At 40.0% G+C, this 16,767-nt stretch overlaps 1 protein-coding gene across 3 annotated transcripts in view; it reads left to right on the top strand.

Moving 5' to 3' along the window:
• The window catches only part of MARCH3 (membrane associated ring-CH-type finger 3), a 139,178-nt gene that overhangs the window by 43,722 nt on the left and 78,689 nt on the right, over positions 1-16,767 (top strand). Inside the window, exon 1 of one of the 3 annotated variants that reach the window (XM_019516852.1) lies at positions 15,026-15,199. The exons of the other annotated variants lie outside the window; for them this stretch is intronic. The gene's annotated coding sequence lies outside the window, so the exon portion shown is untranslated. Of the gene's footprint in view, positions 1-15,025; positions 15,200-16,767 lie in introns of those variants that run through there. 3 annotated transcript variants of the gene reach the window in all.

Genomic DNA, 16,767 nt, shown 5'->3' with positions numbered 1-16,767 from the left:
GGTGCCACTTAATTCCCACAAGTTATGGAGGGGTGCCTTGAGTATAATGTGTGCCTTAAGTCTGTTGAGGGATGCCTCGGATGTAAAAAGGTTGAGAACCATGACCTAGCCTAAGACCTAGACCTAAGATGGCTACTGAGATACTCCTTCATAAAATGTTTCAGAGTTGACGTTCCTTTGTTTTTTGGGGGAACACACCGTTGTATGTGGTAGTGCCTTGGCAAACAGAAATGATCTACCTGATGAGATTATTTCCATTTTTGTTATTCATTAGACAAAACTGCTTTCCCCCTGCTTGTTGAAATCCTGTTGAAGTATTTCATGATGCTGAGGAATAGGAAAATGTAGACATGCCTGTCTGCAAATTTTCTTTCTTCCATTGTTAGGTTAGCTCTCATGTTCTGCAGAAGACATTCAAGGTGAAATCAGTTAAAACTGTTTTTCTCATTTAGTCAATTTTCTCATTTAGCCAAGGGAAGCTTTCAGCCTGCCAACTTTTTGGTCTCAAAGGAGTCATTGATGGGTCTCAGTTTAACCCCAAACTGCAAGCAGACTCCAGAGCCCTAGTTGGACTTGTGGACATCATTACTTGAGAGGGAAATGTTAGGAAAAGCATTGGTTTGTCTTCTCCAAGCTGTCTTAGACATATGCAGATTCCTATCTGGGGAAGATTTCGTGTTCAGCACACATGCAAGATGAGTTCCAGATGGACACCTTTTAAATAAATCAGAATAAACAAAAAATGGTTCCCAGTTCGAGCTAGGGCAAGTAAAAGCAATATTTGTCACTTTTTCAAATATCATTTTTTCTGTTATATTTGGGTGTAAATTAATGCAGGAACTTGGAAAATGTATCCTCCTCCTCTTCTTCCTCCTTTTTTAGAGTAGCATACTTGATTCTTCACTTGTAACTTTATAGTCCTGTCATACCTTGTATCACATCACCACTGGTGTATGCTGAATCATGACAAGGGGCAGAGCATGAACTATATAGATGGAAATTTAGGAGACAAACATATAAAAGTTAGTTGGCTGCTAGTGCACTCCTAACCCAATCTGGCTAATACAGGCATTCAGCAAATACTACTGAAATATTTTAATTACTACCCCCCAAAGCACTTAACAGACAAGAGACCCTTGAACTGGGTACAATAGGAGAATAATGCGTATACATTCTTGATTTAGAACTGCACTTTAAAGACAAAAATATTCTCTGGCACCCACATGATGGGTCGGGTAAGGGATGGTTACAGTCGATTATGGATCTGTGTCAATGAAAGTCCTGGAGTACATCTATAAAGAGCTCAGAGTAGGATTATTAACCTTATACAAGACCCAGTGGTAAAAGTAATTGTGTGGCGGTATTGACTGTTCGGTACAGTAATAAGATTTGAGCTTTTTTTTTTTTTTTCCTACTGCTTTTGTAACTGTTAATTAAGAGCACAGGGCACTTTCTCTTATATGGTTGGTAACTTGTTTTACTAAAACTGTTAGCGTCTGCACAGCAAGTAAAGTGTGCATCTTCTCTTTATTTTGCACGGCAATGAATAAAACACCATTGGCGTGAGCTGTAAATCAGTTCTGAATGGTAGTTAGCACACTGAAAAATCTTAGGGGAGTTACGTTAGCTTGGTGTATTAAGAATGCACCGGGTTAGACATTTTGTCACTTTGGGGAATATATTTATCAAGGAACGTAATCTAAGCACAATATGTAGGGGGCAAAGAAACACAGTAATGGAGGAAGCTGTCAGAGCTGTTAACTTTTGTTATTTCGGAAAGGCAAGCTTATATTATGTTACAGAGTATAGAAAGCTTCTGCTGTTTAAAATTGGACGTGAGGATGCTGTGCCGTTGCCAACAACATTTGCATGCCAGTAATATTTTTCCCCTCTGTGTTATGTTTTATGGTTTGGTTCACTTGATCAGTGCTGCTGGCTGCTCACCAAATCCTACACTCCAGCCAAATGAAACATCCAAGATGAATCTGTGCCAAATTTTGGCTAACGCAGTATTGGTTTGTTTGGTTTTTTTACAGTTACAATTTACAGAATTTAGCAGGAAGTCATTTACTGATATCCATTGCATCCCTTGGGTTGTTCAAGATGTATTTCATAGAAAAACAGAAACTTTAATCTTGGGCCTGAACCTTTGGCCCAGTTGAGATCCAGGTCTGGATCCAGCCTGTCCTGGTCAGAGCTCTCTTATGTGGGAAAAATGAGATTTGAAAACTTCTGCTTTGACCTGATTTGCTTAAAGTGCTAATTTAGCCCTGTAACATCTGTCGTCTTTTAGCCAAAAGAATTGCAACAGATAACGCGTCCTGATTTTATGGTGAAGCTCCTGTCAAAGTCACTCCTTTGTCAGAGAGATGGATCAAAAGCATTTTACATATTTTACTGTGTTAAATGAAAACACATTCTCTGCAGAAGTAGAAACTGACCACTTATATTAATGTGTCAGGGACATGCTGGTCTGTTATTTATGCCCTCAAATTTCAGAACTTATTACTTCCAGATTGATTATTGTCATGGAGGACATTGCATACTCAGAGAGCTCTGATTAAAAAAAAATAGTATGTACCAAAAATAACCAAGTTAGAAGTGAAGGAAGGCCACAAGAATAAACAAGCAGGGCCCACTTCACTGTTATCCTTCACCTTGCACATTCATTTAGATGTGCCAAGCAATTGTGGAACATTAAGCTGTCAGAGTATTATTCTGTTACATATACTTTTTTGCTTATTTAAATGATCACTCAAGGAAGGAAGTGACTTCAAATCTGGCATAGCATATATGTTTCTGTGTGAAGAAAGTGACAAGGGAAGCATATTAATTACATACAGCATTTTTAAACACTGCAGATTATGGATTTTTTTTCCTTTAAACACTCTTCAAGTTTTAGGCGTGGCGTTAGCTCTAGTCATCTTTATATAGCATGAATAATTGAACTGGTCTTCTTGTTCCTTGCATCTCTTCTTGGGAAGTTTTTTTTCTACTTTTGCTTTTGTACAAATGTTTTGCTCTAAGTGAAGAATGAAATAGCTGAAAAACTATCACTGGTAGGTATTTAGTCAGCCCTAGTAAGGGAAATTATAGTTATTTGCCCTTCTATAAAACAGTGACTTCATGAAGAGATGGCAACAATCTTAGACCAAGCTCACAGATAGGTTGAGATCAAAATATTCAAAAGCAGCATTATATTCTATCTTCCTATTTTTCAAGTGTGGGAGAGAGAAGCAGTGCCACCTTGGCAGTTGTTCCTGCACATCTTCTTTATAGATTCCTCCAGTTACAGGGTGCACTTGTGGCAGGAGTTAGAGGAGTTTTCCTAGTTCCCTTAGAGTAGGGATGGAGTATAATGAGCCTATCATAGTGCCCACCTTGAGACACCTTGTCTCTGGGTTAGAGCTGTTGAGGACCCACCATTTTTGTTGATTCTGTCTTGGATTGTAGGTGCCTTCACTTCTGTGGCATTGTGTCCAAGGTTTGTCAAAGGGGGCACCAAACAATGAAGATGCTTAAATAATTATGGCATAAGAGACTTGAAGTTAACACGTGAAAAACCAGATTCTTGAATTCTAATTGAACACACGTTTTTGCAATGTATTAGCCAGGTAGCAGAACTCTGGCCCTTAAGCATATTGACTTCATAATCTTCTGTATAACTCTGTCTGTTTTATTACACAGTATCCATGACTAAAAAATGTAATAGAATTTGCGTAACAGGTTTGGGTACTAACAAAAAGGGGCAGTAGATTCCTTTGTGATGAATAGGAAAATAATGAAGCTGCCGAAAATAAAATGGTGGTAAGTGTGAAGTGCAACTTCCAAAATATTCCCTGCAGTCCATACCACATTCTAAAGCTATACAAAGACTTGAACCAGATTTCCTTTTGTCTCAGTAGAAGAAAGTATATTTTTGGCTGTATATTTCTTCAACCTTATGCAAAAACAGTTCAGGCTGATGTGTGAGATTTTTCAGTAAACTGGTCCGCAGGGAAGAAATAAAATTGTGCAGCAGGGATAGTGATGGGATTATGCTTGATTTCCCATAAAGTGCTGGTCCTTATTTAGTTTTTTTAAGTAGTAAAGGAAATTCAAATCTATAACTAACTTGACTGGAAACACCAGCAGAATCTCAGTATGTGCTGACAAAAGAGAATGAAAGAGTCTTGACCTGCTGATACAGTAATATATAAGATCTCTAAAAATGGGGAAGGAGGGTGAATCTATTGTGCCTATTTTTTTTCTCTCTTTCATGTTTCAGAAAAGGCTTTTTTGGGGGTGGGGGCAAAAGTCTGCGTGCTGTACAGGAGGTTAGGGAGGTAAGGGTTACATCTATTTTCATCTTTCTTGTTCATGCTGTGGGAGTGACGACCTAGCGTTTATAAGTCTTTTTAGCCCCGACTTGAAAGGGCGGGAATTTTTTTAGGAAAAAAACTTCTCTTATGCTTCTTTTTTTCCTGCCATAAAGCAGGTATTTAATCTAAAAAGTTTTTAACAACACTAATGTTTTAAACATTCTGATAAAATTATCTTCCCTTCTCATTGGCTTGGGTTTCCATCTTGTACTGCATTATACTTCCCCTAGTTTTCTACCTCTCAAAAGACTCCTACTGAAAAAAAACAAAACAGAGCAGTCAAAAGTCTAATATTTCTAATGGGAATTGAAGAGAAAATTCTTTTTAGAATAAAATAATACTGGTATATTTTTGGATCTTTTATACATCTGTATTACTTTTTCATGTAGAAACTCTCCCTTTTCACTTGTAGTTCTCCTCTAAAGGACCCAAACTTATGAGCACTTATTTATTCAAGAAAATAGACCTGGCAGACCAGTCCCTAAGTAACTGATAACTATTGACTTGGGTTACTGTTTCATTGATAATATTTCAAAGATGCACTTGTGTCTGGAGAGTGCAAAGCCTTCTCTTGTACATGCCTCATCTTTTGTAAAATCCTAAACTTTAGTTTGTCTGGGGGGTTTTTTAGTTGTTTTTAACCCTCATGGTTACAAAGTTGACTCTGAGAGTAAGCCAGGATAGCTCTACATTTACTTGCTTTTTGAACCAGTTACCTGGCTTCTGGCATTTCTAAGCTGCCTTAGGTTAAGTACAGTCAGTCAAAAAGCCCAGAGCTAAATTGATTTGATTTTTTCAGGTTAATTTAAGCTGCATAGATTGAACCAGTAAGCAAGTGAGCAGACATTCAGTTTTGATTCCAGAAATGCAGCCAACGTGCCTGCAGTGGCTGAGGCCAGAAGCCAGAAAGCGCTAGAGCACACCTCCCTGCTCAGCTGGAGCAGACAGCTTGGGCCAAGGCTAGCCTGCCCACCCTGTAAGGGGGGAGGAGGTTGCAGGGAAGGTGCAAAGTAACTTGGGATTCTGGAGGACTGTGAGTTGACTTGAATCTGGAGGTGTTCCGGGACAGAAGTTTCATAAACTGATTTAACCGAAATCAGTTAAGTCTGATACTACATCCATCCAGGTTTATCTTAAACCAGTTTGGGCTATTTTAAAAGTGATTTATGTACACTGAACTTTTGTGTTACAGATTTGAACCAGTTTCCAATCACTTGTACCAGTTTATATGTAATTTCTGTCTGTAGCCTTAGAGTGAAAGTTGACTAGTCCTGTAAATTTGCACGGTCACTGCAGAATTATGAGGACAGCAGGGAAACGGACAAGAAGCAGGTCATTCTAGTTCCTGCCTCTTCTGCTGAACATAATTTAGCCTAACTGCTACAGCAGCATGAAGTTGCTACTACATTGCAGGACTATGAACATTCATTGAGGGGAATGATTCAAAAGCAGAGCCTAGGGAAAGGTTAGAGTAGTGAAGATCTATCCTCCCACTTCTGCAGCTGCCAGAAGGTTCTGAGATGAAACAAATATAGAGACAGACAGAGAGAGTCTTGCAGCAGCCAGAGCAAGCTGTGGGAGGCTTCATTTTGATTAAAAACCTCATTGCTGGGGGCTGGTAGGTTGAAGGGGTTCCCCAGACAGAATCTGAAGGTATAAACTGGCTTAGGAACCAGCATCTTCCTCTTGTCCAGTACCTCAAAATCAGGAGGAAGGATTGCCATCTAACCTCAGAAATATAGTATCAGTCAGTTTGGGAGTGTCTTTTGTATGAGCCTTGATTTAGTCCTCTGGCTATTAAATGTCAAAATTCCTAAAATATCTGCGTGCAATGTTTATAGGAGCTATGTATATGTTGGAGGGGAGGGGTTGGTTGAGGATTTTTGGAGAGGAAAAGGAGGATTGAATGGAATACCTTAGTTTAGAAAATTATAGTGCTGTATTGAGTGAGGCAATGGGGACTGGAGGGAGATGGGGAGAGGAAAGACAGAAGATTAGGAGACAGAGAACAAAAAGTAGGTACTAGTGTAAGTAGGGGTCCGGTAAAATAATGTAATGCACTGAAGACAGGTCAGGAAAATATACACTATAAAAGAAGTGGAATGAAGCCAAAATGGTGGGGAGGGCGGGGAGACAAGGATTGAACAAAAAATTGGTTTACTCTTCCAACTAGATACAACACATTACATATAGGCAGTGATTTGTGGGAAGGTAACTTGTTATAGACATGGCTGCTTCCTCTTCTTGCTGCTTCTGAGGTCTCTGGGATTTGCAGTCCAGAATCTCAGCAGCAGGACTTTGTGGGGTTGCTCATCATTTCTTCTTCCTGCTTCTAGTTGCCTCTGGGATTTGTAGTCCAGTCACAGCCAGCAGTAAGTTTTTAGCAGGGCAGGGCAGCTCTGTACTCAGGGGACGGTAAGTTTAATCCCCCCGCTCCCCTCCCAGCCCAAGACCCCAGCAGGGGTTTGCCTGGGGGGACAGTCCCTGTGTCTTCTCCCCACACCTCCCCAAAAACCCTTCACTGCTGGAGCAGACAGCATAGCCCAACCTAGGGATGGAAAGCATGCTGGATGCTGGGGGACTCTGATTCAACGTGAACCAGAAGGGGGTCTAGGACAGAAGTGTCATAAACCAGTTTGACCCAAATCAGTTAAATCTGATACTGCATTCAGTAAGGTTTATCTTAAACCCATTTTAGCCGTTTTGAAACGTGTTTATGTACACTGAACTTCTGTTACAGGTTTAAACCAGTTTCTGATGACTGAAAGTGGTCAATGCATAACTTCTGTCCCTAGCCTCAATAGCAGTGTTAGCATACAGCACTAAAATGGACTTTAAAGTGGTGGGAAATCCTGGGTCGTGCAAACACAAATGCAGTTGTGTCGGCACAAATGGGAAATTTCATTTCATGTACACACGCCCAATGAGCAAAATGGCACAGGCATTCACTAAAAGTAAATGAATGATATGGGCCTGTTATGTTTTATTTTATGACTTTTATATATAGCAACTTTTCGTCCAAAAGAATCTCAAACGTCTTTAGAAACCATTGTGTTGGAACAGCCTGTTGCTGAAATTCAGCCACTTCTGAGTAAAATCATTGTTGTGTGCTGTTAAACAGCTCATATATTGTTCAGCAGGATAGAACAGGAAATGAGTAAGAATATCGTATCAAGTTTAGTCTCTAGGGGAAATTATGGTAGAGGAGAGTAATCATGTAAATTGAGGATTAGTTGTAACAGCAAGGTTAATACCCCTGTTCTTCTGAAAGTACCATGCACTTTGACCATCAGGAGTGAAGACCTGAAACAGAACTTTGCCCCTTATACTTTACAAAAATAACCCTGCTTCCTGCTCTACTGAGGGGTGAGAGTTTCCCATCCAGCCACTAATTCAGCCTACTCTGCAAGTTCAGATAAGCCCAAAGCATCCCTTGTTTAAACCTACGTTAATGCAATTAAAACAAGTGTTTTAAGATTATGACCCACAGTTTCTTATGTGTATTTCTTGAAAAAGGTGGTATAGAAGATTTTGAAATTGCATGGGATACCATGAGTTTGCTTTTTAACCAAGAATTCCAACAAGGAATTTTCTTGCCATGGGACTCACCTGAACATTGGTATAAGAGGCAGCTCCTTAAATAGCAACTCTAGCATTGAAGATGTGATGTAGGAGGAAAAAACTAGGGAGGGAACATAGCTGATTACTACTTATCTGTGCTTATCCTTCATGAATATGGTCCATTTGAGTGGCAAAAAAACACCAGAGCAGTCCTCTCCTTCAGACATGCACAAATTTGCTTAGGGGTTAGGGAGCCAGTTTTCTGAGATGTATCCCCATGCCAGCCAGAGCTCGGCCATAGAAATGAATTTAACTCCATATGAAGAAGTAAAACAAGTTTATTGTCTTACATTTAAAAAGAAAAAACAAGTTTGTATAGTCCAAGAAAAAAGATTTCCAAAGCAACATACTTCATTAGCACAACACAACTCAGTAGTTTTCAAGACCGTCACAATGGACAAGACAAAATACCAGCTCAGCACATATTCATTCTATTGCGGGAACATATACTTCAGAGCTTGGCATTTAGGTCATGCAGCTGTAGGTACCTTATATAAGTCAGTACCATCTATGCTGGCTCAGCTTCTAGATTATAGGGAAGATAGGAGATGGGAAAGCAAAGTCTGCAGTCCCAATGCACAAACTCACTTTCTACTGTAATTTGCTTGTTTATGAAACTCAGGTAGATAAACACATTCAGCTGCCATGTTCCATGCCGTCTTTTTCTGTTTAGGGTGTCATGGCTTGCAGTGCCTCCATTAGAAGGTTTTAGAGCTTTTTCCCTTCAAAAAGAGGCAATGAAAAGATAGTGCCCAATTATAAATGCATATTTATTTTTCAGGATGAGTTTATAATCTCCAATTTACCTTTGTGATCTACAGCATCTAGCAAGGTAGGACCCAACTGCGACTGCAGCTACTTTAGTTAAAATTCTAGGTACCACTAACCTGTTCCAGAATATGTCATGAAGATTATCTTTTTTGTCCCATGGGCATTTTTGGAGAGGAAGTGTATACAGAGATTGAGGCTTTGAAATGAAAGTGTCGAATTTACATGTATCTGTTGCTCAGACTGGACGATTTGATTTTATTATGAGTTGGAGTAACTGGACAACTATTTGTGCAACAAATTCAGTAAGGTTTGGTAATTTAAATGATTTATAAAAACACTTTGGGCATGTGGAAAGGGTGCTTTTTGTTCCTGTTAGAAATGAAAATGAATGAATGTTATGTCTTCTGTTGTAAGAAATGCACTTATTCCCTGGGCCAGAGAGTGCTGCAATTGTCTCTCTCCTTTTTATGGCACTCTTGCCAGTAGTGCCACAAAGCAGTGTTCTTAATGGATGTCACACGTCTAACCCTTTCAGCTGAAAGAAAAATTGCAGTGTTAATGGATAACATGAGATGGGGCTTTGCATGCAGAAGCGGGGACCTTCAGAATAGAATGGTGGGCAGCTGTAAACACTTAGATGACTGTGACCCCACAAGCAGGGTGAAAATCTACAAAGATGGAAAGCCATTCAAAACTGTCTTTAATAAAATAAAACAACAGTATAACAGACTTTTTAATCTTTCCTTTCCCTCTTACAGTAAATGCTGGTTTAATTTGCTGCTCGAAGGGGAATGCAAATAATGGCGAATTATCCAGTAGTGAACAATTAGCAGTGACTGATCCTGAGGGCAAGGATGCAAATTGAAACAATGGCAAATTAAACCATAGGGTAGAATAGTCCTGCAAGCAAATTAACCAGAGTGTACTGTACGCTTACAGCACAGAGACCTTCTAGGTTCTGGATGGATGCATCTAACTTGTATTAACGTTAAAGGCAATTATGCTCCCAATCAGATTACTGTGCTCCGTTGTTGCATCATTCAGATCCTTTTTGAAGCCCATATAACAAAGTGCATTGAGGTATTAGACAAGACATCTGTGAGCTAAAAATGGTGGAGTAGCTTGTGTAGCAATTAGACTTTATGTCTGAAACGCTTGTGTTTGTTGGAGAAGTGAAGTAGCCTACTATTGATTGCTTTCTAATTTGTTCCATTTGAGGAGTTTCAGGGGAACACGTTTACATGCGGTAATCTTTATGTGCATTATGTGTTCAAACTGTCATTGCAAGTGTCTTGGGTAACTGTTTTCCAAACATCAAGGTGCTTTTTATTTATGATTAGCCAGCATGAAAAATATTTAAAGAGGCTAGGGAAAAACATATTTTGGGGCTGTTGGGTCTTTTTTAGTTCACTTACTTAACAGGGTACACAAGAGTGCCTGTTGTATAGTCTCCATTCAGTCCAGTTAATATTTAAAGGAAAGGAAAAAGAGTGAATCAGAACTGAAGTCTAAAATTTGGTCTGTCTTGATTTGCCTTAAATTACAGTGATTTTCAGATATTAAATATGTGACTGATTTGGGCAGAGCAGCAGATTTTATGTCAATACATTTGTTCTTTTTTAAAGACTTTCTTATGCTTAGAAATAGAAAAGCATGAAATTAAGTGGAAAACAGGTAATACACAATATACAAAGCTAATCTGTGAAGAGAACCTATTAAGGAGGAGCAGAAATTACTTTTATAAGAAGCGTATTAAGGGTTGAAATCTCAATACAAAATGTTCGTGTCAAAATTAAAGATGCGCTGTGAAAGTATGTGTAGTGTCTTTGTAAAACAGAATTGCAATTTGCAGTACTTCTGGTATTCAGAATTTCAAGAGGGAAGAGCAGGGAGATAAATATTAATGGTATATGGCATGCGTATAAATGCCACACAGTTGTTGCCTCCACTCTAGCAGATTAAAATTTCTGTTGCCAAGAACCGGCTCTCCCTATCTGCACAGCTGTAGAAGAGACCATGTTAAACATATCTTTAAACTTGGGGGCGGGGTGCAAACAGGCTAGATAGAGTGGCCATCACAGAGGACACTCTGGTTTTCTGCTACTCTGTCCCCTGTTCTGTATTGATACGAAACCCGATGCCTTTATGTCCTCTGTTTTTCTCTCCAAGAGAAAAACAGAGGACATAAAGGTGTCAGGTTTCGTATCAGTAGAGGACAGAATACAACCAGACTGTCCTCTATGATGCCCTCCGTAAAGCTAGATTTTTAGTTCACAACCTCTCCATATAATCTTTTATTTTTCTGCAAATTCAGTTTAAGCATGAAATATTTTGTTGCAGAGCTGTCGGTGAAAAATTTAAATCCAGCTTTTCAAGGTTCATTTTCCAATTTTTAACTTTCTGTCACTCCATATTTTTGGCTACCTGAATCCATGCCGTGGGCTCAGGAGAGTCAAGAGAATCCACTTTGACTTGGTTATCAGAGCTGGGAAAGAAGAGTGAGGGAAATTCTTCCAGTAAAATGTCAAGCAGTCATAGTAAATTAGGTCCTCTTTTTTCTGTCCCAACGTAACGCCAGATTAGGGGGATAATATAGGATGTTATCCTGTTTTAACGAAAGACAAAGTCAACAGTGGCTGTTTTACATCTGCTTGATTTTTGTTCATTTGGCATGTGTGTGCTGTTATGTGAGTATGGTAAAAATATCCATAGCCCTATAACTATGGAAAAGTGAAATTACACAAAATGAACTGAAGACATTTGGGGAAAAGTCCTTTTTTTCACATAGCTCTACATAAATATAACTTCATGCAGGTGCGCACATAGCGTATTTCTGGTTTTGTTTGTATTTTTCAGACTCTCTGTTGAGTATTTTTCATTTTGGCTTTTTACAAAGTTAAGCAAAGCTGCTCCGAGCTTTGTCCAAACACTTGAACTCACTGGTTAAAAAGTAGTGCCCAAAATGCAATCCTTTCCTCAGTGTGGTTTTCAGAAACCTTAATTGCAATTGGAAAGCAATTGGCAGAATAACTGTTTATATTTATTGCTGTGATTTTAAATAAGCCTTTTGTAGTAATCTGAGAAGGAAGGTAAAATTGTAAGTAAGCAAATAAGGTTCTAGATATTTGGTTTTTATTTCTAAATTATGTAAATTGAGTGCTGCATTACTACTGCTGAAGTGATCCTTCATCAGTCTCGGTCCCATCAAAACCATTCAAAGCTCTGGACATGCTGATAAAACTGAATGTATTCGTAAAATAAGATGCTAACTAGACATTAAAAATCTGTGCATCTGTCGTGCGAATATACTGTGTTGACTGAGTTCAACCTATGAAACTAATGTTTTGTCAGGATTTCCAGACAGAAAAGCAAGTACCATGCTGTATCTCAGCCTTCCTGCAGATTTTAATTGTGCATTATTTGTGTGTTTGTACACACAACTCTAAGTTCCTAAAGATAATTAGGAAAGTAAAAAGCCAGTTGACGAGCTAGCTTTTAGGGTTTGTCCTTAAATATTTTGTCAGTTTAAAAAGGGTTACCGCAAAAATCCTGTTCTTACATCTGCTACTTATGGATAGGTCAGGTCACAGTCAAACATTCACCCGGGGGGGGGCTTAAAATCTTGTGACTGAATTACTGACATTAGAGTCTGCTTCTTTCACATGTTTGTCAGGAGCTCTTTTACCAAAATATTTTTCTGTATATCAACCACAATGTTTCATTTCTCCATACTGAAGTAATGCGTGCTGAAATCAAGTGCCAAGAATGTAGGTTTAGTCCTCCCAGACTACGTTTTGTCTTCACTAGGATTTGATTTTAAAGCCAGAAGGGATCACTCTGATCACCTGCTCTGAAATTCTACATAAAACAGGCTGTAAAATTTCACCCACAGATTTGTGCAGTGGAAGGAACTGTTTTGCCCTGCTACATGAGTAAATACTCTTGGGCCTGGTGACTTGTGGTTGAACCAGAGCAGGTCTCCAAGAGATTCAGTCTTGATTTGAACGTTCCAAGTGATGGAGAATCTACCGCATGCCTTGGCAGTCTAGGCCTGAGACTACTTATCTTCACTCTCATAAATGTGCTGCTTGTTTCCAATTAAAATTTTTCCCATCTTCAGCTTCTGACCATTGGATCTTGTTACGTTATTATTTGTTGTGTTAAAGGGCTTTTTAATGTTAGATATAACCTTCCTGTCTAGGGACTTCTAATCACCTCCTGGTCTACTCTCTAGGACCTCTAATTGAACATATCTTTCCTCCCCAAGCCAAACCAATAGTCCAGTGGAAGTGTTACAATGGGGAATCTTTGAGCCGTTGGTTGTAGCAGTAAGAGCCCCATTTGAGGAAAGCAGGATAAGTATGTTAAGTCAATTCTGCGGCTCATCTCTTCAATTTCTTTTATGGCACATGTCTTTTTCAACTCTTAGATTCTCAGGAAGATATGTAACTTGTAATTCGGCCTCACGTAGGCAGCTTAAGCTGAGAAGGTAAAAAGATGTGCATGCGCAGAGCAACAATGTTAAGACAAATTGTTCGAAAAGGCAGGAGAGCTGTGGGTGCTCAACGACTCTGAAAATTGGGCCACTTAATCAACGTATGGATGGTACATTTACCTATACATGTCTAACTTTAGGTATCTATCTTTGACAATGTGGTCTGGATACTTTATAAAGAACTATTTTATAGCTATACTTTTGCTTATTAAATTTAAGCTTTGTCAGCCTTCTTAGAAACCTCATAATGAATTACTGACAGTATTTTGAGAATCAATTTTTTTTGTTCCATGCGGATGTGTGTCTGAAGCAACGATAAGTTCCTTTTTATTATCAAATGTAGAAATATTGATGTAGCAAACACTGGCTTCCTGTGTGCTGGGCTGTGTGCAGGCAACTAACTTTGTCATTGCCACTGCAGCTAATGGGGGAAGAAAGGAGGAAGTGGTATTTCGATGTTAGTGCAACACAGATTGGTGCCCAGCAGAATTCTCCATTGTAATCGCAGTGGTATGGGGAGACCAGAGTTTAAGCTGACCACAGAGATCTGGCAGTTGGGACTTATACTGTAAGTCTTTTATACTTGTCTTGGGAACATTGTATGTCAGCCTTGAAGAATGTCCCTTCTACTGAGGGCTCCAGAAACCCTAAAAACGTTGCTGTATTGCCAGCTATACAACAGCTACCAAGTAGGAGTTGTATAAAGCTAGAAAATGATACAGCCCTTCTCATCCAGGAGGGCCCTGAGCATCCTTAATTCCCTCTGGGCCTCAATTTGGCACTTAGCTTCCCTTCAAGGGCATTACACTTCAAGAAGATGGAGCCCCATAGTTACACTCCCTGCCGTCAGGTGGCAACCTGGTTACTTCACTGATGGAAACTTTGCTCCGTGTCTTAGCCATTGCTCTAAAACGCTTACCCCTGTGGCATTTAAATGGTATTCAAAATGATTGGTGGGCCAGGACAGCAAAAGGAGAGAGCTGGCTTTTTTCCTGCCTCTTGCATAATCAGCCAGATTGTTACCTGAATTCTTATTGCTGACCTTTCAATGCTATGGAGGTGTGCTAGTCACTCCATTATTGTGGCTCCATTCTAAGTATAATTTTTCTGACTCCTCATGTCCAAATAAATCGTTCCGAAATGTGGTATCTGCTTAAAGACTGGTACATGAGGTTTGTGTCCACATTAGAGTTTATTTCATATGTTTAAATAAATCTAGTGAGAGAGTGTAAGTTTTGAGATGCTGAAAATGTAAGCATAGACTATGTGTATGTGTTGACAGTGGAGGGGCACAACTCTGCACTGCCACTGCCACCACCTCCCTCGCTGCTGCTGGGTGCTGGCTTCAGCCAAACTGTAGCCATGCACCCCACTGTTGGCACAGAGATATGGGGGGGCACATGCCCTCCCATGCGTTGCCTATGAATACAAATGTGTACCAGACTCCAAAAAGCTATAAAAATATGTTGGCATAAAATAACATGAAAACCAAATGAAGCACAGGACCGGAATTTAACTGATTACACTGTACGTGTACAATTATTAGAATTTACTATTTGTATTCCAGTAATGTGAAAAGTTTCCAAATCCATTCTGCTAGGCACCATATCGGTATAAATATAAAGCAAAAAAAAGTCCCTTCCCTGAAGAGCATACTAAGTACAAGACTAGAAATGACTTCTTGCAACACACAGGCAGGGGAGGGGCCAGAGATAACCATGAAATGATTCAAATCAGCATGATAAGAGACGGAACACCAGGAAAGAAATTGTAGACCCACTAAATTAAATAGTGGGTGCAGATCTGCCATTTGATTTAATAGAGTCAGAGTTTCATTGAAGCTGCCCAACCGTGGTGGAACTTTTCTTTGGTATTGCAGCAGAAGTGAATTTTAAACAGGGATTTGAAGGAAAACTATTGCAGTTTCGGGGACACTGGAGAAAGCACAAAGGTAAATGGGTGAAAATTTGGCAAATGGAGCAAGTGGATTGGTATCCCTGCTAAAGCGAATATGGGGATTAATATCTCTTATCATGTAGAAGGTGATATGGTAGAAAGTGGGAGGGTAAGCCAGTGAAAGGTCTTTAAAAGTAAAGCTATATTCACTTCTTGGCCTCTTGAAGGCTCAGATCAAGTCTATGTTCAGTTAGAGGAGGGGGATCCAGTACAGTGATGTCAAGTCGAGGCAAATGGTTAAAGCAGTCGTTGCAGCTGAGTGTTTAAGTGACTGTAAGTGGATGCAAAATGAGGAGGGCATGGGTATGAATTAACTGTGTAAATGGAGAAAAAGGGCTGCTGCTCAGAGTGGTTATGTAGGAAAAGGCTGAAGAATGTAGATAACATCCAGATGCATGGATCTAAAGACAGAGCAGTCAAACCCAATGTCCAAACTGCAGGGCTGACTCCTAGACAGGATGTTGTTGTCCACTCTGACTGTAAAAGGCAGGGGGAAAAGAGTAAAACCTTAATTTGAGATTAAAACTTTGAAAGTGATTATCGTTTAGGGAGGTGACATCAGAGTAACCTCATCTCAGATTGCCTTAAGCTAGAAGAACACATGGCTGGTTCTTTCTCTTTCCATTCTTCTGACCAACCTGTGTCCAAGGAATTATGACACTAAGGCAGTCTCAGTCTCATTAGAGTCAAGCCACCCCTCTGAATATGCCAGCTCTTAGTTTTCACTCAGTTTTTGACTATGGAGAATGAATAGAGTAATTCTTCTGTTGGAAAGAACTCAAAGACTGCAGTAAGTCTGAATGTTTTTGATTCCTATTTGACATCCCTTTGTTTATCTTGTGAGTTGTGTAGGCATGTGCACACCTAACCATGCTAATATTACACAATACCCTGCAGCATCCTTAAAAGAAACTTATGGCATACCAGGTTGCTGTGACACCATGGTTGATAATCACTGAACTAAAGGCTGCTGGAGAAAAAGGAGGAGCTGAGTGCTTTATCTGGAGGGCTGGGTCTTGCCTAATCTGCAAGGCTGGGGAGCTTTTGTTTATTCCACTTTTTTTTTTTTGCATTACCTTGTTTGGTTTGTGTTTATAAAATATCCCCTGGCAAACCCATCTCATAGTTTGTTGCTGAGCTAGGTTTCTGCTTACTCATCCCTCCAGTTGGAGGTGTAAAATACCTGTCCCCTTTCAGGTGCTGGTCACCCTGCAACAGTCCAGCTGCACTTTGCAACATGAAAAGCTTGCTTGCATAGGGTGACCTTACATCCCAGATTTGGGGCAGTCCCAGATTTCATAGGCTGTTTTGCCCTGTTGGTGTAAATTGAAGCAAGAGTCCTGGATTTGGTTGCCACAGGCAGAGGCTGTGCCGCCTTCTGCTGAGCACTGGCTGCAGGGGTGGAGGGGTGGGGAGGCGACTGGGCTGGGCACTGCTCCTCAGCCAGAATGGCTGCCCACCACTGGCAGCTTCATGCCCTGCTGCTGTGTGTGGCAGTCCCAGGCAGCTGCTAGTGGTGGTGGGGAAGGGAGGGTTCCATCGGGGGGAGTTGGTTTTGTTGCA

This window comes from Gavialis gangeticus, unplaced genomic scaffold (genome assembly GCF_001723915.1).
Source record: "Gavialis gangeticus isolate Ggan-Ray unplaced genomic scaffold, GavGan_comp1, whole genome shotgun sequence".
In the NCBI taxonomy this organism is placed as follows: domain Eukaryota; kingdom Metazoa; phylum Chordata; order Crocodylia; family Gavialidae; genus Gavialis; species Gavialis gangeticus.
This window is presented reverse-complemented; position numbering and strand designations above follow the sequence as displayed.